This window comes from Aquarana catesbeiana, linkage group LG01 (assembly GCF_042186555.1).
Source record: "Aquarana catesbeiana isolate 2022-GZ linkage group LG01, ASM4218655v1, whole genome shotgun sequence".
Lineage (NCBI taxonomy): Eukaryota > Metazoa > Chordata > Amphibia > Anura > Ranidae > Aquarana > Aquarana catesbeiana.
Genome location: NC_133324.1, coordinates 965056793 through 965068442, shown reverse-complemented (window position 1 = coordinate 965068442; position 11650 = coordinate 965056793). Strand labels below are relative to the sequence as shown.

The following is an 11650-nucleotide window of genomic DNA, read 5'->3' as shown; positions in this document are numbered from 1 at the left end:
AACAAGATGTCCGCTTTCCCCCTTCTCAGTGTATCCTTACTATGGAGGAGTGTGGGGTGTAGCAAGATGGCGGCAACAGTTACTTCTAGATGGCAGCAACGTTACTTCTGTTACCAATTCTGATGGGTCGCCAAATCTGATGAAACACTGGTGTCCTGTCAGAAAGCCACTACCCATCAGAAAGTTCAACGGAAGTGACGTTCAGTCGCGGCCATCTTGGTACACCCCGCACTCGCCTGCAGTAAGGTTAGAGTTAGAAGGCGGCAAGTGGACATCTTTTTACACCCACTGGAGTCTTGCATTTCACGCTTATTTTTACCAGTAAACAGAACTTATATAGTGATATACAGGATTTTGAAACCTGTGACACTGTTTTGATGTTGAATTTTAATAGCAGCGGCAAGCCTGCTGATCTCACAGGTTTGCTAATCTGACAGAAGACCGCTGCTTTTAACCACTTAAAGTGGTGTTCCGGCCGAAATGATAATTTTTAAATAAAAATACCCCTATAATACACAAGCTTAATGTATTCTAGTAAAGTTAGTCTGTAAACTAAGGTCTGTTTTGTTAGTTTATAGCAGTAGTTTGTTATTTTATAAACCTACAGCAGGCCGTGGCCATCTTAAGTCAGACTGTATCTCTTCCTGGATCTCATCCTTGCAGATCTCGCACATGCTCAGTACAGCACAAGCAGTGTAATAGGTTTCAGGTCAGGTTTCCATAGCAACGGCAGTGTCAGAGGAAGTTGCCGCCCCTTCCCAGAAGGCATTGCAAACAGGAAATGATGCGATGGGCCGCGGCCAGGGAGGAGGAAGTGAAAGATGAATACAGCAGGTATACAGTAAGTGCTGAGAAAAAAAAATAAAAAAATATCCAATTCGTTTACAGTGCACAGTTTAGTGAGGGATGCTGAAGAGTTGTAAAAGTGGGTGGAACTCCACTTTAAGGACCGAGCCTCTTTTTGAGATTTGTTGTTTACAAGTTAAAAACTTGCAAAAAGTTTTTTGCTAGAAAATTACTTAGAAAAAAAATGGATAATGTTTGGGGGTTCTAACACCCTAGAGAATAAAATGGCGGTCGTTGCAATACTTTCTGCCACACCGTATTTGCGCAGAGGTCTTACAAGCGCACTTTTTTTGGGGGGAAAAATTGTGTAGCGCCCTGCTCCTAATGAGCAGACGCTATTTTCTTTTTGAAATTTAAATTAGTTGAAGCTGCAGTTTAGGCTCAACCTATTATTGCCTAAATGTAATGGTTTCTGTGCCAGATTGGCTGGACTGTGCAGAGTTTCATCCAACCATGGTTGGTGCTGTCATCATTGGTGGATCGGGAAATACAGTCTGGTCGAACACATTGACTACTCGTTGCTCAGAGGCTTTTTCGGTGGGAGTGGTTCACACACCGGACATTTCTGGGTAGGGGTATATAAGGCACAGACACCATCTTTTGGGGGGCTTTGGTACGCTATCAGTTGGGGATCGGTTGGTCTGCGCTTCCTAAACCCCCGGGCTCAGGGTGGTGGGTTGGCGCTCCCCACCTCGTGGCCCTCCTGGCCTGGGAGACTACGAACCCTTAAAGTTCTGCCTTGAGCTTGGCGGACCTAAGGCCTAGCTACTAAAGGAAGGATCAGAGTCTTGGTGGCCTATGGGTCGTCATGATGGTCTCTTTGTTGTCAGGCCTGCGGGAAGAAGAAAGGGATTGCAGTGACCAGGGGAGGACTCTTCGGGAGAGGACCGAGCATAAGGCTGGTATCTTGAGAAGAGCCTGGGAACTCAGTCGGAGACGCATCTTGGATTAGAACCACAGTCAGTTCTTTCAAGACTGTACGGTCTGTGGCAGAGGCCGTTTAGATCGTCCATAATTTGTTCACACAGAATCGTGAGGTCTGTGGCGGAGACCGTGTTCGAGCATCGCATCGGCTGCTAGGTCAGTGAGAGGGGCCTATCCGGTGATTGCTGAATCCAGCTGTGGAAGAGTTATTCGCCGGATGTAGAAAGTATCTCCAACCGCAACGTCCAAGGTACCTGAATCCCTTTTTCACCCTCTGTCTTTCTATTGCGTGTGATGTTACTAAATAAAACTTGGAAAGAAAAAAAAAAAAGGACTAAGTGTTGGAGCCAGTGTTTCAATTGAACGAGTGATGAGTACCTCTGGGATGGACACTGAAAAGAAGGTAATGGTAAACCCGAAAGAAAATAATTAGCAGTCGCTTCGGGGTGAAGAGATTAAAGTAATAATCTGATACCTTGGGTTGACGCTGTATACACTTTTTTTTTTTTAATTAAAAAATAAGACAACAGTAAAGTTAGCCCAATTTTTTTTTTAATATTGTGAAAGATAATGTTATGCTGAGTAAACTGATACCCAACATGTCACGCTTCAAAATTGCGCCCGCTCGTGGAATGGCGACAAACTTTTACCCTTAAAAAAATCTCCACCGGCGACGTTTAAAAAATTCTACAGGTTACATGTTTTGAGTTACAGAGGAGGTCTAGGGCTAGAATTATTGCTCTCACTCTACCGATCGCGGCGATATCTCACATGTGTGGTTTGAACACCGTTTTCATATGCGGGCGCTACTCATGTAGGCGTTTGCTTCTGCACGCGAGCTCGGCGGGACGGGTCGCGTTTAAAAACATTTTTTTTTCTTATTTATTTTACCTTTTATTTTTACACTGTTCTTTAAAAAAAAAAATTGGGTCACTTTTATTCCTATTGCACGGAATGTAAACATCCCTTCTAATAGAAAAAAAAAAAGCATGACAGGATCTCTTTAATGTGAGATCTGGAGTCAAAAAGACCTCAAAGGGACTTTTTTTTTTTTTTTTTTTTTTTTTTTTGAATTTTAGTGTAAATACGAGATTTAAGAGCTATGGGCGGAAGTGACTATATTAGATATACTATCATTACAGATTAATACTCATTCATTAAATATTTTTTACTAATTCTAATAAATAATATATTCATTTCATCCATGTATTTTATGACAGATTATCATCCTCAGAGTAATATAAGTATTAAATGTCCTAATGTTCTATATAAACTGAGACAATATTCTTTGTCCTATGCAAAAATGGCCGCCCCCAGCTGGAGTCCTTTCACAGAGCAGTGTGTGACCTCTAGTGTCTGCTGGAGGATTTCCTGTGTGTCCCTATGCACTTTATTATGACGTTTGGTCCTACGCAAAATGGCCGCCCCCTGGCTGGAGTCCTCTCACAGAGCAGTGTGTGACCTCTAGTGTCTACTGAAGGATTTCCTGCGTGTTCCTATGCAGTGTATTATGGCGTTTGGTCCTACGCAAAATGGCCGCCAGCCGGAGCCTCAGCTAAATCTCGTTGTCCTCTAGTGTTTAGAGGAAGAGACAGGAAGGAGCGTTGTATCGAGCGGTGAGTAGGATACATGGAGGGAAAAATGAATAATACAGATTATAGGCGATCAGTAATGTGAGAGGGGGGAGGGGAGGGCATAGATTTATCTACTATACTATATTACAGAGAAGTCACAGCAGACTCCTATCTTATCTCTAATCATTCTATAGAGCCGACATATACCATAGTGCTGTACACTGAGCTCATCACATCAGTCTCTGTACAGAGGAGCTTACACTCTAATGTCCCCTCCCCCACAGTCAGATCAGTCTCTGTACAGAGGAGCTTACACTCTAATGTCCCCTCCCCCCACAGTCACATCAGTCTCTGTACAGAGGAGCTTACACTCTAATGTCCCCTCCCCCCACAGTCACATCAGTCTCTGTACAGAGGAGCTTACACTCTAATGTCCCCTCCCCCCACAGTCACATCAGTCTCTGTACAGAGGAGCTTACACTCTAATGTCCCCTCCCCCACAGTCAGATCAGTCTCTGTACAGAGGAGCTTACACTCTAATGTCCCCTCCCCCCACAGTCACATCAGTCTCTGTACAGAGGAGCTTACACTCTAATGTCCCCTCCCCCACAGTCACATCAGTCTCTGTACAGAGGAGCTTACACTCTAATGTCCCCTCCCCCACAGTCACATCAGTCTCTGTACAGAGGAGCTTACACTCTAATGTCCCCTCCCCCACAGTCAGATCAGTCTCTGTACAGAGGAGCTTACACTCTAATGTCCCCTCCCCCCACAGTCACATCAGTCTCTGTACAGAGGAGCTTACACTCTAATGTCCCCTCCCCCCACATCACATCAGTCTCTGTACAGAGGAGCTTACACTCTAATGTCCCCTCCCCCCCACATCAGTCTCTGTACAGAGGAGCTTACACTCTAATGTCCCCTCCCCCCACAGTCACATCAGTCTCTGTACAGAGGAGCTTACACTCTAATGTCCCCTCCCCCACAGTCACATCAGTCTCTGTACAGAGGAGCTTACACTCTAATGTCCCCTCCCCCCACAGTCACATCAGTCTCTGTACAGAGGAGCTTACACTCTAATGTCCCCTCCCCCCCACAGTCACATCAGTCTCTGTACAGAGGAGCTTACACTCTAATGTCCCCTCCCCCCACAGTCACATCAGTCTCTGTACAGAGGAGCTTACACTCTAATGTCCCCTCCCCCCACAGTCACATCAGTCTCTATACAGAGGAGCTTACACTCTAATGTCCCCTCCCCCCACAGTCACATCAGTCTCTATACAGAGGAGCTTACACTCTAATGTCCCCTCCCCCACAGTCACATCAGTCTCTGTACAGAGGAGCTTACACTCTAATGTCCCCTCCCCCCACATCAGTCTCTATACAGAGGAGCTTACACTCTAATGTCCCCCCCCCCCCCACATCAGTCTCTGTACAGAGGAGCTTACACTCTAATGTCCCCTCCCCCCCCACAGTCACATCAGTCTCTGTACAGAGGAGCTTACACTCTAATGTCCCCTCCCCCCACAGTCACATCAGTCTCTGTACAGAGGAGCTTACACTCTAATGTCCCCTCCCCCCCACATCAGTCTCTGTACAGAGGAGCTTACACTCTAATGTCCCCCTACAGTCACATCAGTCTCTGTACAGAGGAGCTTACACTCTAATGTCCCCCCCCCCCCACATCAGTCTCTGTACAGAGGAGCTTACACTCTAATGTCCCCTCCCCCACAGTCACATCAGTCTCTGTACAGAGGAGCTTACACTGTAATGTCCCCTCCCCCACAGTCACATCAGTCTCTGTACAGAGGAGCTTACACTCTAATGTCCCCTCCCCCCACAGTCACATCAGTCTGTGTACAGAGGAGCTTACACTCTAATGTCCCCTCCCCCCACAGTCACATCAGTCTCTGTACAGAGGAGCTTACACTCTAATGTCCCCTCCCCCCACAGTCACATCAGTCTCTGTACAGAGGAGCTTACACTCTAATGTCCCCTCCCCCCACAGTCACATCAGTCTCTATACAGAGGAGCTTACACTCTAATGTCCCCCCACAGTCACATCAGTCTTTGTACAGAGGAGCTTACACTCTAATGTCCCCTCCCCCACAGTCACATCAGTCTCTGTACAGAGGAGCTTACACTCTAATGTCCCCTCCCCCCACATCACATCAGTCTCTGTACAGAGGAGCTTACACTCTAATGTCCCCTCCCCCCACAGTCACATCAGTCTCTGTACAGAGGAGCTTACACTCTAATGTCCCCTCCCCCACAGTCACATCAGTCTCTGTACAGAGGAGCTTACACTCTAATGTCCCCTCCCCCCCACAGTCACATCAGTCTCTGTACAGAGGAGCTTACACTCTAATGTCCCCTCCCCCACAGTCACATCAGTCTCTGTACAGAGGAGCTTACACTCTAATGTCCCCTCCCCCCACATCACATTAGTCTCTGTACAGAGGAGCTTACACTCTAATGTCCCCTCCCCCCACATCACATCAGTCTCTGTACAGAGGAGCTTACACTCTAATGTCCCCTCCCCCACAGTCACATCAGTCTCTGTACAGAGGAGCTTACACTCTAATGTCCCCTCCCCCCACAGTCACATCAGTCTCTGTACAGAGGAGCTTACACTCTAATGTCCCCTCCCCCCACAGTCACATCAGTCTCTGTACAGAGAAGCTTACACTCTAATGTCCCCTCCCCCCACAGTCACATCAGTCTCTGTACAGAGGAGCTTACACTCTAATGTCCCCTCCCCCACATCACATCAGTCTCTGTACAGAGGAGCTTACACTCTAATGTCCCCTCCCCCCACAGTCACATCAGTCTCTGTACAGAGGAGCTTACACTCTAATGTCCCCTCCCCCACAGTCACATCAGTCTCTGTACAGAGGAGCTTACACTCTAATGTCCCCTCCCCCCCCACAGTCACATCAGTCTCTGTACAGAGGAGCTTACACTCTAATGTCCCCTCCCCCCACAGTCACATCAGTCTCTGTACAGAGGAGCTTACACTCTAATGTCCCCTCCCCCCACATCACATTAGTCTCTGTACAGAGGAGCTTACACTCTAATGTCCCCTCCCCCCACATCACATCAGTCTCTGTACAGAGGAGCTTACACTCTAATGTCCCCTCCCCCCACAGTCACATCAGTCTGTACAGAGGAGCTTACACTCTAATGTCCCCTCCCCCCCACATCAGTCTGTACAGAGGAGCTTACACTCTAATGTCCCCTCCCCCACAGTCACATCAGTCTCTGTACAGAGGAGCTTACACTCTAATGTCCCCTCCCCCCCACAGTCACATCAGTCTCTGTACAGAGGAGCTTACACTCTAATGTCCCCTCCCCCCACATCACATCAGTCTGTACAGAGGAGCTTACGCTCTAAAGTCCCCTCCCCCACAGTCACATCAGTCTCTGTACAGAGGAGCTTACACTCTAATGTCCCCTCCCCCCCACAGTCACATCAGTCTCTGTACAGAGGAGCTTACACTCTAATGTCCCCTCCCCCCACAGTCACATCAGTCTCTGTACAGAGGAGCTTACACTCTAATGTCCCCTCCCCCCACAGTCACATCAGTCTCTGTACAGAGGAGCTTACACTCTAATGTCCCCTCCCCCACAGTCACATCAGTCTCTGTACAGAGGAGCTTACACTCTAATGTCCCCTCCCCCACAGTCACATCAGTCTCTGTACAGAGGAGCTTACACTCTAATGTCCCCTCCCCCCACATCACATCAGTCTCTGTACAGAGGAGCTTACACTCTAATGTCCCCTCCCCCCACATCACATTAGTCTCTGTACAGAGGAGCTTACACTCTAATGTCCCCTCCCCCCACATCACATCAGTCTCTGTACAGAGGAGCTTACACTCTAATGTCCCCTCCCCACAGTCACATCAGTCTCTGTACAGAGGAGCTTACACTCTAATGTCCCCTCCCCCACAGTCACATCAGTCTCTGTACAGAGGAGCTTACACTCTAATGTCCCCTCCCCCCCCCACAGTCACATCAGTCTCTATACAGAGGAGCTTACACTCTAATGTCCCCTCCCCCCACAGTCACATCAGTCTCTGTACAGAGGAGCTTACACTCTAATGTCCCCTCCCCCCACAGTCACATCAGTCTCTGTACAGAGGAGCTTACACTCTAATGTCCCCTCCCCCCACATCACATCAGTCTCTGTACAGAGGAGCTTACACTCTAAAGTCCCCTCCCCCCACATCAGTCTCTGTACAGAGGAGCTTACACTCTAATGTCCCCTCCCCCCACAGTCACATCAGTCTCTGTACAGAGGAGCTTACACTCTAATGTCCCCTCCCCCCACAGTCACATCAGTCTCTGTACAGAGGAGCTTACACTCTAATGTCCCCTCCCCCCACAGTCACATCAGTCTCTGTACAGAGGAGCTTACACTCTAATGTCCCCTCCCCCCCACATCAGTCTCTGTACAGAGGAGCTTACACTCTAATGTCCCCTCCCCCCACAGTCACATCAGTCTCTGTACAGAGGAGCTTACACTCTAATGTCCCCTCCCCCCACAGTCACATCAGTCTCTGTACAGAGGAGCTTACACTCTAATGTCCCCTCCCCCACAGTCACATCAGTCTCTGTACAGAGGAGCTTACACTCTAATGTCCCCTCCCCCCCACAGTCACATCAGTCTCTGTACAGAGGAGCTTACACTCTAATGTCCCCTCCCCCCCACAGTCACATCAGTCTCTGTACAGAGGAGCTTACACTCTAATGTCCCCTCCCCCCACAGTCACATCAGTCTCTATACAGAGGAGCTTACACTCTAATGTCCCCCTACAGTCACATCAGTCTCTGTACAGAGGAGCTTACACTCTAATGTCCCCTCCCCCCACATCAGTCTCTATACAGAGGAGCTTACACTCTAATGTCCCCCCCCCCCCCACATCAGTCTCTGTACAGAGGAGCTTACACTCTAATGTCCCCTCCCCCCCCACAGTCACATCAGTCTCTGTACAGAGGAGCTTACACTCTAATGTCCCCTCCCCCCACAGTCACATCAGTCTCTGTACAGAGGAGCTTACACTCTAATGTCCCCTCCCCCCCACATCAGGTCTCTGTACAGAGGAGCTTACACTCTAATGTCCCCCTACAGTCACATCAGTCTCTGTACAGAGGAGCTTACACTCTAATGTCCCCTCCCCCCACATCAGTCTCTGTACAGAGGAGCTTACACTCTAATGGTCCCCCTACAGTCACATCAGTCTCTGTACAGAGGAGCTTACACTCTAATGTCCCCTCCCCCACAGTCACATCAGTCTCTGTACAGAGGAGCTTACACTGTAATGTCCCCTCCCCCACAGTCACATCAGTCTCTGTACAGAGGAGCTTACACTCTAATGTCCCCTCCCCCCCACAGTCACATCAGTCTCTGTACAGAGGAGCTTACACTCTAATGTCCCCTCCCCACAGTCAGATCAGTCTCTGTACAGAGGAGCTTACACTCTAATGTCCCTCCCCCCACAGTCACATCAGTCTCTGTACAGAGGAGCTTACACTCTAATGTCCCCTCCCCCACATCACATCAGTCTCTGTACAGAGGAGCTTACACTCTAATGTCCCCTCCCCCCACATCAGTCTCTGTACAGAGGAGCTTACACTCTAATGTCCCCTCCCCCACAGTCACATCAGTCTCTGTACAGAGGAGCTTACACTCTAATGTCCCCTCCCCCACAGTCACATCAGTCTCTGTACAGAGGAGCTTACACTCTAATGTCCCCTCCCCCCACAGTCACATCAGTCTCTGTACAGAGGAGCTTACACTCTAATGTCCCCTCCCCCCCACAGTCACATCAGTCTCTGTACAGAGGAGCTTACACTCTAATGTCCCCTCCCCCACAGTCACATCAGTCTCTGTACAGAGGAGCTTACACTCTAATGTCCCCTCCCCCCACAGTCACATCAGTCTCTATACAGAGGAGCTTACACTCTAATGTCCCCTCCCCCCACAGTCACATCAGTCTCTATACAGAGGAGCTTACACTCTAATGTCCCCTCCCCCACAGTCACATCAGTCTCTGTACAGAGGAGCTTACACTCTAATGTCCCCTCCCCCCACATCAGTCTCTATACAGAGGAGCTTACACTCTAATGTCCCCCCCCCCCCACATCAGTCTCTGTACAGAGGAGCTTACACTCTAATGTCCCCTCCCCCCCCACAGTCACATCAGTCTCTGTACAGAGGAGCTTACACTCTAATGTCCCCTCCCCCCACAGTCACATCAGTCTCTGTACAGAGGAGCTTACACTCTAATGTCCCCTCCCCCCCACATCAGTCTCTGTACAGAGGAGCTTACACTCTAATGTCCCCCTACAGTCACATCAGTCTCTGTACAGAGGAGCTTACACTCTAATGTCCCCCCCCCCCCCACATCAGTCTCTGTACAGAGGAGCTTACACTCTAATGTCCCCTCCCCCACAGTCACATCAGTCTCTGTACAGAGGAGCTTACACTCTAATGTCCCCTCCCCCACAGTCACATCAGTCTCTGTACAGAGGAGCTTACACTCTAATGTCCCCTCCCCCCACAGTCACATCAGTCTCTGTACAGAGGAGCTTACACTCTAATGTCCCTCCCCCACAGTCACATCAGTCTCTGTACAGAGGAGCTTACACTCTAATGTCCCCTCCCCCCACAGTCACATCAGTCTCTGTACAGAGGAGCTTACACTCTAATGTCCCTCCCCCCACAGTCACATCAGTCTCTATACAGAGGAGCTTACACTCTAATGTCCCCCCACAGTCACATCAGTCTTGTACAGAGGAGCTTACACTCTAATGTCCCCTCCCCCCACAGTCACATCAGTCTCTGTACAGAGGAGCTTACACTCTAATGTCCCCTCCCCCCACAGTCACATCAGTCTCTGTACAGAGGAGCTTACACTCTAATGTCCCCTCCCCCCACAGTCACATCAGTCTCTGTACAGAGGAGCTTACACTCTAATGTCCCCTCCCCCACAGTCACATCAGTCTCTGTACAGAGGAGCTTACACTCTAATGTCCCTCCCCCCACAGTCACATCAGTCTCTGTACAGAGGAGCTTACACTCTAATGTCCCCTCCCCCACAGTCACATCAGTCTCTGTACAGAGGAGCTTACACTCTAATGTCCCCTCCCCCCACATCACATCAGTCTCTGTACACAGGAGCTTACACTCTAATGTCCCCTCCCCCCACAGTCACATCAGTCTCTGTACAGAGGAGCTTACACTCTAATGTCCCCTCCCCCCACAGTCACATCAGTCTCTGTACAGAGGAGCTTACACTCTAATGTCCCCTCCCCCCACAGTCACATCAGTCTCTGTACAGAGGAGCTTACACTCTAATGTCCCCTCCCCCCACAGTCACATCAGTCTCTGTACAGAGGAGCTTACACTCTAATGTCCCCTCCCCCCACAGTCACATCAGTCTCTGTACAGAGGAGCTTACACTCTAATGTCCCCTCCCCCCACATCACATCAGTCTCTGTACAGAGGAGCTTACACTCTAATGTCCCCTCCCCCCACAGTCACATCAGTCTCTGTACAGAGGAGCTTACACTCTAATGTCCCCTCCCCCCACAGTCACATCAGTCTCTGTACAGAGGAGCTTACACTCTAATGTCCCCTCCCCCCACAGTCACATCAGTCTCTGTACAGAGGAGCTTACACTCTAATGTCCCCTCCCCCCACAGTCACATCAGTCTCTGTACAGAGGAGCTTACACTCTAATGTCCCCTCCCCCCACATCACATCAGTCTCTGTACAGAGGAGCTTACACTCTAATGTCCCCTCCCCCCACAGTCACATCAGTCTCTGTACAGAGGAGCTTACACTCTAATGTCCCCTCCCCCCACAGTCACATCAGTCTCTGTACAGAGGAGCTTACACTCTAATGTCCCCTCCCCCCCACAATCAGTCTGTACAGAGGAGCTTACACTCTAATGTCCCCTCCCCCACAGTCACATCAGTCTCTGTACAGAGGAGCTTACACTCTAATGTCCCCTCCCCCCACAGTCACATCAGTCTCTGTACAGAGGAGCTTACACTCTAATGTCCCCTCCCCCCACATCACATCAGTCTGTACAGAGAGCTTACGCTCTAAAGTCCCCTCCCCCACAGTCACATCAGTCTCTGTACAGAGGAGCTTACACTCTAATGTCCCCTCCCCCCCACAGTCACATCAGTCTCTGTACAGAGGAGCTTACACTCTAATGTCCCCTCCCCCACAGTCACATCAGTCTCTGTACAGAGGAGCTTACACTCTAATGTCCCCTCCCCCCACAGTCAC

The 11650-nt window shown here is 49.5% G+C and overlaps 1 protein-coding gene across 1 annotated transcript in view; it reads left to right on the top strand.

Moving 5' to 3' along the window:
• The first annotated feature begins 3315 nt into the window (after positions 1-3315).
• LOC141122172 (E3 ubiquitin-protein ligase TRIM39-like) overlaps positions 3316-11650 on the top strand; it is a 154099-nt gene continuing 145764 nt past the window's right edge. The window contains exon 1 of the mRNA XM_073611956.1: positions 3316-3386. The gene's annotated coding sequence lies outside the window, so the exon portion shown is untranslated. The remainder of the gene's footprint in view (positions 3387-11650) is intronic.